We start from the raw sequence: 11,229 nt of genomic DNA on the forward strand, positions 1-11,229 counted from the left end.
TCAGGAGTGGAGAGGGTTAACAGAGAGCATCTATAATGGTTCTGGGGGTGTCCCTTGACCCCAAACCACAGCACTCTCACACAAGTCCTGCCTGTGCTGTCAAGGGTGGGTGAAGCACTGAAGGCTTATCTGGTTCTTTTCAAAAAAGAAAGCTCCCAGAGTTAATTCCAACTTCATAGATTCTTCTTCCCAAATGTAAAGTTCATAAAGCATCCCTTAATCAGCCCACATGTTCATACAGTGCTCCAACCAGAAACTTTTTACCTCTTTAAAATAAGGAAGTTTTGGACTCATTTCTGTAAAAGAAGAAGCAGAAAAAAGTAAAAGCAAAGGTCCTCTTTCTGGCCTTTAGTCCTTGTGTTAGTTCTTCCTTCCTTTCTACTAGATTCAAATTCCATTTCCTCCAAAGAGGTCTTGCTCTTCCCAGCTCCCACATTTATCCATCTTAAGTGTACATCAGGCTACTTAACCAGCTTCCTTGCTAAAATGGTATCACTCCTTTCATACTGGAATTTGTCTGGCTTCAATTCTGGCCACTGATTAATTTCAAAAACTTTCTTCCATCATTAGCCCCTGGCACTTTTTTTTGTGTATCTGTATATACAAGGTGTTATCTCCTCTTGACTATTTCTGCATTGTGCTGGGTTTTCATAGTGTTAGAAGAAAACATAAATACTCCTTTGTTTTTTAGCTGTTGAGCATACACAGCATCAGAAAACAATCTAGCTGTCAGCTGCCTCTATTCCTAATTCCTGCCTTGCTACAGGAATACTTCTAAGGTCTCTTACCTTAAAGCCTGACAGCAATCAGCAGTGACACAGAAGTGCCTGCTCTGGAACACACTCATTAATTTTAGTCCTAGCTGTTGCTTAAGCCTGAAAGGTAGGCTTTGTTAAAAAAAAAAACACAACCAACCAAACAAAACCCAAATGTAATATATGAACAGTATCACTGTTGTGCTTTCTCAGTGCCAGCTAATGCACAGAAAAGAGTGGGTTTCTTGGCCCTTCATTTCAATACATCTGTGTAACAATATGAGTTTTAACTAGAGTAAACGTTCAAGGACTAGTAAACTGAGGGTAGACCCAGAAATGTTTACAGTGTCTGCATTGTGGAACCTCCTTTGGATGGCTTAAAATTCAAACACTCTAATGTGAATGGCTTTATTGTGCTTATACTCTGAAACATACTCAGATGATAACTGCTAGAAGCAGCTTAGAAAGCCACTCCTCTGTTACTCTCCTGCTCTCCCCAAATCCTCTCAGACAAAAAGTGACCACCAGCAGATACCTGCTTCACAGATACCTTGCTTCACAGCTTTGAGGAGGCTCATGCAGCAGGGCTGGTCCCAGCTGTTGGGAATGGGACATTTGCACAGCTGAGTGTACTCCTGCTTACACCACATCAAGTAACATGGTCACACGATTAACATCAGCTTTCTAAACACACTGCCTCTCCCCCTTATTATGTTTACAGTGATCATAATTTGTCCATTACCTTAATTTTACTGATCAGACTTCTGGACTAAGTTTCCTTTCATGTACTTATTTCTTATAGTCTGTATTACAGAGTGCCTCTCCTAAGGCAAAAAAAAAAAAAAAAAAAAATCCCTATTCTTCAATTAAAAAAATTATGCAAATATTAGTCATGACACATGTCAGATATTGACACGTGAAACATTACAACTTTGTCACCATGCTCTTGCGGCATCTGCTTCTCATCCAGACTCTTGGCTGGCTGTAACAAAGCAGTCACAATAGTGAACGTGCTCTAATTATCCTGTTTCTGGATGATAAATTTCTGTCAGAAGGAAATATTTCAATTTATCCTACATACCACCAGAAAGAAACTGTAAATATACAGTTTGTCTAAATCAAATTAGAAAACAAAGTGTATTTTCAAATATCCACACTAAATGTTTGGGAGTTCTGTGTGTGAAATAAATTGATACACTGAAAATCACTTTGATTAACTGCTCATCAAAAACTGGTTTCACCAAACACAGTGCATTTTCAAACATCTAAAATCTAAACCACTTCTCTGTACATATTTTATATGTTGTCGAGCAGTAGAAGCCAAAACAGTGACTCAGATGACCGTGAGAATTTTATCTAAGTAAAGCTACAGAAGTGTTTCTTCTATATCACTTGAGTATAAGAAATTGTAGGACAGCAATCCTGTGTACAGCTTTTTCAGAATGTAAGCTGCCTTCACACGTAGGTTGACAGTCTAAACTAATGACACTTACCCGGTGAGTTTTTTGCTTTGCTGTCTCTATAATACACAGGTATTTTCTTCTTGGCTTCCTTTTTTTACTTTAGACCATGTCTCCATCATAAGAGAAAGAAAAGGGAAGCATTCAGAAGATTTCTTTGACAGCTGCATCATCAGCCACTTCAAAGGTGAGATCAGCCTTAAGTAAGGGAAAAATCCATGGTTCTGCCTTATTAATGAGCTCAGTCAGAAGTTGTAGAATCAGAGAATGCTTTGGGTGGGAAAGGACCTTAAAGACTATCTAGTTCCAACAGCCCTGCCATGGGCAGGGATCCCTTCCACTAGATGAGGTTGAACAAGGCCCCATCCAACCTAGTCTGGAACACCTCCAGTGATGGAACATCCACAGCTGCCCTGGGCAACCTCTTCCAGTGCCTCACCACCCTCATACTGAAGAACTTCTTCATTGCATCTAGTCTAAACCTACCCTCTTCCAGTTTGAAGCCATTATCCCTCATCCTATCACTACAAACCCGTGTAAAAAGTCCCTCCCTGACTTTCTTGTAGGCCTCCTTCAGATACTGGAAGGCCACAGTAAGGTCTGCCCAGAGTCTTCTCTCCTCCAGGCTGAACAATCCCAACTCTCCCAGCTTGTCCTCACGGGATAGGTGTTCCAGCCCTCTGACCCTCGTTGCAGCCCTCCTCTGGGTCTGCTCCAACAGGTCTATGTCCTTCTTGTGTTGGGGGCTCCAAAGCTGTACACAGCACTCCACGTGGAGTGGAGTGGGGTAGAGGGGGAGAATCAACTTCCTCGACCTGCTGGCCACACTTTGATGCATTCCAGGATATGATTGGCTTTCTGCACTGCAGTCACACTTTGTTGGCTCATGTTAAGTTTTTCATCAGCCAGCGCCCCCAAGTCTTTCTCCTCTGGACTATTCTCAATCTCTGCTCTGCCCAGCCTGTATTTGGATAGGGGTTGCCCCCACCCGGGTGCATGACCTTGCACTTAGCCTTATTGAACTTTATGGGATTGACATAGGCCCACGTGTATCATGGTGCTTTCCTGATTTACAATGCATTTTGCATTCAAAAGTAACAGGTTTTGCCTCTTGCAAGTTAGAAGTTTGTTTAAAAAAATTATTGATTAGCTTTATTGCTTCAAATGCATTAAACTGATTTGGATGGTCAGCAATCTTTCCATACTTTGTATATCAAGTAAATATATATCTGCACATTTTATCTGTCCTTCTCTGTGAAATATTTACTGTCTTGTCAAGGCAGCTCAAGAAGAATTGGTTTAAACTAGAACCTGTATGCTTCATTTCAGCAGCTGGCAGAACAGTAGTACTGCAAACCAGAAATTTTTTCAGAGACACAGTCCTACCATACTGTATTCTGCCACATGGTACTGTCACCTCCTTGAAATCCAAAGATGGATACAGGTAACAACTGACTCATTTTTGACAGATCTTCTACTATTTCTTTCACACTGCCTGCATGTCTAACCCTCCTTTCCAGGATTTTGATCTCCCAGTAGGGAACTGTGTCTTATTGGTAGGTAATGGTGCGTTGCTCACAGTTACTGACTTCTTGCCCCAGGTTACACAATTTTCATGTTCCTGTGCTCTTTTGCCTAGGAAGGTGGAGCTGAGGACCTGGACAGGTGACCTGGATGGAGGGATTGCCTTGTGACAAAAGATTGGCTGCACACAGGTGTCTTCCTAGTTTACAAAGTTTCTGCTAATTTTCCTCTTAGTGTTGGTGGGTATATATAGGACATAGCCCTTATACATTCTGTAACAAATGTCAAAGAAGCAAGCAAAGAAGAGCATTCTGAGAAGGAAAACACCTTCACTAAAACAGCACAGTGTTTTCTTAGGAAAAACAAAACAAAACAAAACCCAACCCAAAAACGCCCACCCAAAAACTTCACACAATGAAGTCATAGCACCGTTTTCAAACTTTCCATTATGAATTTTAATTAACTAGGAGTATTGCTACAGCAGATTAGATCCTCTACTTAGTGACCAAGACATCATTTAGGTGTGTAATATTTAAAAACAGAAGGACATTTGTCTTAGCTATTTGATTATGTTGACTTTAATTATGCCAGCAGCTAAACTGAAACTGAAATTTATCAACACATTGCTGTATAGTAGTTAAAAAAAAAAAATAGACTGAAGCATCTTTTATATGAAGAAAAGCTGAAAGAGCTGGGACTGTTCAGCCTGGAGGTTTTATCAATGTCTATAAATAGGTGATGGCTGGTAAGGAAGAAGAGGGAGCCAGGATGATAGGAACAAAGAGCAAAAATTAAAAACTGGGAATTCCATATAAATACAAGGAAATGTTTTTCTTTTACTGTAAGGGTGGTCAAATACAAGACCAGGCTGCCCACAGAGGTTGTGAAATCGCCATCATTGTAGGCTTTCAGAACCTAACATGGTCCTACTCTAGCTGACTCAGCTTGAGCAGCAGGATTTGGACTGGATGACCTCAGAAGGCCACTTCCAAGCTATGTGTTTCTGTGATTCCGTACTAATCCCCTGATCAAATTCAGTCACATTTGCTAAAGGAGTAGCTGTCTTAGACGTTTTAGATTCCTGAAACTTTTTTGGAAATACTAAGTTACAAGGAGAGGGGAAGTGAAAACCACTTTTTGTCTTGCAGGAGACACAAGCACCTTTCTGCACTCCCTTGGGGGTAACAACTCACTCCCTAAATGGAATACAGATTTATTAGCATAGACATATTAGCCCTTGCATAGCTGCAAAGTGGCATCATTGGCACCTTTACTTGCCTGGCTTGTAAGCTCCTCCCGTCTGCAAAACAAATCCTCTGCCCCATGCTGCATAGCAGCTACTGGAGGGGTGTGGGATTATTGGAAGAGGAAGCAGCTCAGTGAGAGGGCTATGGAAGACAATAGAAGTGGAATGGTGGAAGGTGAAAAAGCAGTGATGCAGCTGGCATGGGAGGAGCTGAGGTTATTTCAGGACACAACTGTGTAAAATCAGGCTTTACACATCGTACTGCTCATGGGATGACTTGTTGGATGAAAAGAGTTAGAGGCGTTACAGCACTGACTGCTGTTTGTGTATCACACAGTACTCTTCTAGGCACTGTAGAAGCAGAGCAGAGAGTATTACCATGATGCACTGCCCAAGCTACTCCATCCTTCTTATAGAAGAAACAATTAATCCACGTGGAGTACCATAATGCAATAGCTATTCTTCTTCCAGGCTGACACATCACTGCCTAATAATGTTTCAGGCTTCAACTAGTCTCTCTTGATATACAGATTTAGCTTGCACTTGACAATGATTCAGCTGGAGGGGAGACAGGGAGAGCAAGCAAACAGACAGCACTGAAGAGGAAAGCGTGAATGCCATGCAGTTGGAGGTGGAGCAGAGGAACGTTTGAAAGCACCTGCTCCTGTTTGGTTACTGTGGGTTTGGTTTTTTTCCTTCTCTTGCTATCTTGTGATAATCATAATGACAAAATCATTAACCTTCACTTTTACTCTTGCTTCCCTGCAGTCAGAGATAAACAAGGTGGTAATCAGCTGCTCAGACATTGTTCTTGAGCTTACTGGACCTGAATCTGTTTTTTGTTAATGCAACAAAACAACGGATGGAGACAAGGATTTGAATGCTCCAGAACAGCTTCTGAGTCATGCAGGCTGGTCTGAGAAACCTGATAGCAAAAGCAGGCAGATTAGTTGGATTTAATGGCAGTTGTCACTCTCAGGAATGAACAGAAGCTGCTGAGAATAATATTCATAAGGTACAAAGGAAGCAAAAGAAGTCTCAGAAACACCACCTGGACAGCATAGCTAGCTCGTCAAGAATTTTTCTTTTTTTTTCTTTTTTTTTTTTTTTTTTTTTTTCTTTTTTTTTTTTTTTGTGAAGGTACAAGTTGAGAAAAGGTATAAACAAGTAAACAGAGCTTGCACCTGCCCACCTGCTACCATCCAGAGAAACAGCCTGTTCCAGCCCTTCTGTATTAATGAATCACTTTGTAAGCATGATTTCCCCCTGTCAGGATTTCAGAAATTGCCTGATTGCTTAATAACTTGAAGACAGAAGATCAACTACAAAAAGCATACACTTTAAGGCATCTGTTGGAGATATACATTAATGTTAAGATGATGGTGACTATTTGGAAGGATTCCTTCTATGTACAGAGCATATTCTCAGACAGTGAGGGTCTTCCTTGACCGACTCTTCATGCCCATTCTGATACTGGAACTAATCACTTTCCCAGCTTTACACTGGTCTGGGGCTTAACTCCTGGACAGTATACCAGTGTGTTAATAGACTTTCTTTTGGCAGAGGGATTTCCAAGAATGCCTTTGAGTATCCATTAGAAGGGGACTATGTTTAAAGTCAGAAACCAAACTTTACTTCAGCAGACTTATAACTGTACTTTATCTGCACATTAACATAATAATGGTGACCAGAGCTTCTGTAAACAGAAGAAAAAAAAAACATTAATAACAATGACATACAAAATGGTCTAGTCCTCTGTGCTGGTTTGAGCTAGAACAGAAATAATTCTGTTAAATGATTTTACTTTTCAGTTAAATGTCTTGTAACTAACTGAACTTTCTGAAGTTAACAGCATTTTTCCAGTGTCTGCTTCTAGAAGCAATAATGCTCGATATTTATAGTTACTACTAAGGCTTGGCATGCAGAAAGGTTCCTGCCAAACTGTGTACCACACTGAGGTGCCACAAAGTGAAAGGTTGCACCTATGGGGAGAGGCAGACAGGACAAGTGAACTTCCATTCCATTCCATTCCATTCCATTCCATTCCATTCCATTCCATTCCATTCCATGTATGTCATATTTAGTATAAAGCTGAGAGATCAGAAGGGTTAAGCTCTCTTCTTCAATGGCTGGTGTCCAAGAAGGACTCCATACATTCATCCAGGCATTCCTCAGTCAGGTTCCAGAACCCAGCTCCTGAATCTGGTTCCCATGTGCCACTGAGTCCAGTTGGGGACTTCCTCAGTACCTGCCCACAGTACCAGAGGTGATGCTGACATAATTGCCATCAGGGGGGCTGGGTTCAATATTTGGTTTGTATATATTTATATGTATTTAATTTTATTTTTATTACTGCTTCATTAAAGCTGTTTTAGTTTTCTAATCTGTAAGTGTCTCTCTCCCTTATTCCCTTATTACTTCCTCTTTGGGAAGAGAGGGGTTAATAGAGAGCATCTGGGTTTTTTTGTGTAGTGGCCAGCCCAGCCCTAACCCTTGACATCATCAGGAAAAATACAATTTAAGTGATTTGGAAGAACTGGAAGGATTTTTTTATTAAATACAAAAATCTAATTTCATTCACAGATGAACAATCACAAATCCTATCCCTTAGGCAAAATAAACTACTTTGATGTTTATTTTTCTTTGGAACGAATACAGAGCTGAGAGACTGAAAAACTTTTACGTTATGTTTGGAAATGTCCATATGTGTCATTTTGGCATTTGGAGTCCTAGCATGGCAGTTAGCCATTCCTGACAGGAAATGTTTTTCATAAAGTTTGCCTTAGCTTTATCGGAATTGTGTTTTGGGCAGGTATCTGCATTTCTCACTCTGGGGTAGGAATTCAGTCTTCACACCACAAAGACATGTTAGTCTGTAGAGGAGAAAGGGGACAAAACTTCTCATCTAACTCTTGATAGTAGCTTTAACAGCACCAGAGTGGAGAGACTGTTCTCTGAGTCTTATGTACAAGTAATACCTGATGGGTCTACAGACCTATTTCTCCTCACTCTTTTGAAAGACTAAAAATAATTTTATTTTAAACACACTCTGCACTAAATAGAATCAGCTCCATTACTTCCACAAAACTTATGGCAATGTAAAATGAGTAGAAAAGGTAAGAACACCCAGAGTATGTATACAACAGTCTAGAGAACGTGGAATGACTAAGAGGAAGACTAAGGAGCTGATGTGTAATCAACAGATCGGGGTGATGTTTCCTGTGTGGTCTAAAACAATCAAAGAACACTGAGACTCAAACAAGGATGTGTCCTTCAGAGTAGACTTCTCATTCCCTCTTTGTCATTTTATGTTTCTCATCACACTTCCCTTGGAATATGCTTTAGTCTGAAGGAAAAAAGTATTCTTCTCCTTTGGGACCACAGCTTACTTTGCAGACTAGTACTTGTGCAGTTGGCTAGCTCTATTATCACTTGAATGCCATAAGGGAAAAACTAAACTCGAACTGGAAATTACAACTTCCTTTGGAAGTACTCCTTTGAGAAGCACTCTTTCATATTATTATCAGATTTCTTAAGGCTTAGAAGCAGTGCCTGAAATAACATCAAATATCTTTAAAGTTTTGCAAGAAGAAAATGGTGAAAACATCTTCTTGATATATCTTTATCTTGTGAAACAAAAGACAAACAGAAGACAAGGCATAAACTGAAAGGTGGGGTTCACAAGGTCACTGTTAATGGCCGCAGGAGGAAGCAGAGCTGAATATTGCTAATGTAAGCAGGTCTTCACTGCAGTGCAAGAATTTTTCATGGACACAGTTACTTACTGTCAAATACACGCTTATATTTTTGCTCTAGCAAGTAATCAAAACCCAGCACTTTCTCCATAAAAATGTATAGCAATTTTAAATAATATAATTAATATTACAGAGCTGTAAGCAGGATTCAGCAAAATATGGACTTTCGCACCTGTGCTATGAGAAAGAACACAGCTTCAGCAAACTATTGACTCTGACAGCATTTTCAAATACATACAAGCTCCAACAGTGTGTGAAGGCTGAATCTGCAATTGGAGATTAAAAATATCGAAACCATTATGGAAAAGTTTTTTTTTTTTTTTTCCTAGTTTCTATAGCCAGTGTGGAGGTGTGTAATTGCTTTGGAGCATGGCTGGGACAGGTCTAGAAACCTGTTACTGATGAAAACATGATACTGATTGATTAAGGGTTGATTTGTTTGTTTTTAAATTCTGACATGTATCCAGAGATAATTCTAGCCCTCCCTGGGTAGGTTTTGCTCTCAGGGGAACCACTTCAAACATTTTATAATAGAGTGTATTAACAGCACATTATGAGTGGCCGCCTCCTCCAGCTGCTTTGGCCTCTATCTCTCCCACCCAGGTGACAGCGCCCAGGCTGGCACCCAGGGACCCAGGGTCTCTACCCAGGCTGAGGGACGTGACTGCTGCTTTCCCATTTGGAGGCTCAACCAGAAGTGAAGCTGCACAAATGTCCCTTTAACACAGAGACACAGAGACACACAGAGGACACCGACACAGCCAGCCACTTGCACTGCCAGAGAGGAGCTGATGTGTCGGACAGCACCCCCACAGAGGACACCCACAAACACAAGGGCAGTCAGCCCAGCCCTTTTGTCCTCCTGGGCTGGCAGAGACAGAAGGTCACTCCTGCAGCACATACGGGACGCTCTCCAGGTTCACAAGCACACATTGCTTTGCGGATCCCCCAAAAACTGGCATAGCCCCTCTCCCTGCCCAGCACCCTTGCCTCAATCCTAGGCCCCCTTTACCTGCCATGCAGGTCCCCAACTCTCTGGCTCAACCAACTCAGCGCTCAACGCAAACACGCAGTGCTCACACAGTCACCCCACAGCACCTCACACTTGCAGGTCCCCCTGGGCACACCAGCACAGACTCTGACTGCCTGAGACCCCTGGCCTGACCCAGGGTCTCCCGCTGGCTGACTGTCCACCTTAGAAGTTTGCTGGTGATTACACACGCACACTCCACTCTCACCAGGCACACAGGCTGTGACCTGTGATCTTGCTCCAGCCACCAGTGCTGATCCACTCACTTGCCTCAGTCATGCTGGTGACCTTCAGCAGCTGTTTTTGGGAGGTTTGGGAAGTTTCCCACCCCAGCTAGATGTGAAAGACCCCCACCTACTACAGCTGCTGGCACCTAGAAATCATGTAGTTTGCTAGTGATGTTTAAGATCAGAGTCAAATCATAAACCTAACACTGCCAAGTCCACCACTAAGCTGTGCCCCAAAGTGCCACATCTACATGTCTTTCAAACACCTCCAGGCATGGTGACTCACATGCACAGGATAGAGTGAGATTACACAGAGAGGCAGTTCAGAGAAGATTAAATGGGGAATTAGGACAGACTGTGGCAATGAGGCACATGGCTCAGCCAGACAAACCTACTAACAGTCCTCAGTTTACATGTTACTGGCCCCTTTTCTACCTGTTTCAGCTTTCTTCCTCCCCTGCACATTGTCTTATCAGTTTGCTCAGTCCCACTGACTCCCCTCCAATACTGCAGACCCTCAAGTCTGCACCTTTTCAGTTGCAAAGTCCTGCTTGCCTGCAGTTTCTTGAAAGCTGTTGTAGTTAGTGTGACTGATGAGGTTGCCTTCTTGTCTTTGTCTCCATTACGTCTTGCCTGTCAGATCTGTGTCCCCATATACTTCATTGCCTAAGCCTTTTTCTCAGTATTCCATTTGACAAGGTCCTCAAACAGATAATCTTACTGGAATAAACATTCCTGCATTATATATACCCTCACCAGCTAGTGTGACTGACCAGGTTTTGATTCTCATTGTTGCCTCTCTTATTACCTGTTGTCCAGGTCTCTCTGTGTTCTTGTTTATGACTTCCTCTTTTTCTTAGTATCCCCTTCTGTGCTGATAAAGTCCCTGAGCAGACACCTTCAAGGAGCAGACACTCCTGCATAATCTTACAATTAGAACACAATTAAAAAATATTATCACACCGTGTTACAACAGAACAGGAAACAAAATGTAGCAGAAAAAATGAAAAAAACCTTTATTTTATAGTCATACGAATAAAAAACAATCCCCATAGCTGTATGTGAAATAATATTAACAGTGTCAAACATGACAATTCTGACATAATACATGTCAGTACTTTAAACCACAGAAATCTTATCACATATGCTCAGTAGAAATAGTACTGTGCAGAAATGAAGCTCTCTGTAAACACTTTTCCTTTATTTTATCTACATTTAGAACAATTGTGCTT

This window comes from Merops nubicus, unplaced genomic scaffold (genome assembly GCF_000691845.1).
Source record: "Merops nubicus isolate BGI_N331 unplaced genomic scaffold, ASM69184v1 scaffold21594, whole genome shotgun sequence".
NCBI classification, from domain to species: Eukaryota; Metazoa; Chordata; class Aves; order Coraciiformes; family Meropidae; genus Merops; species Merops nubicus.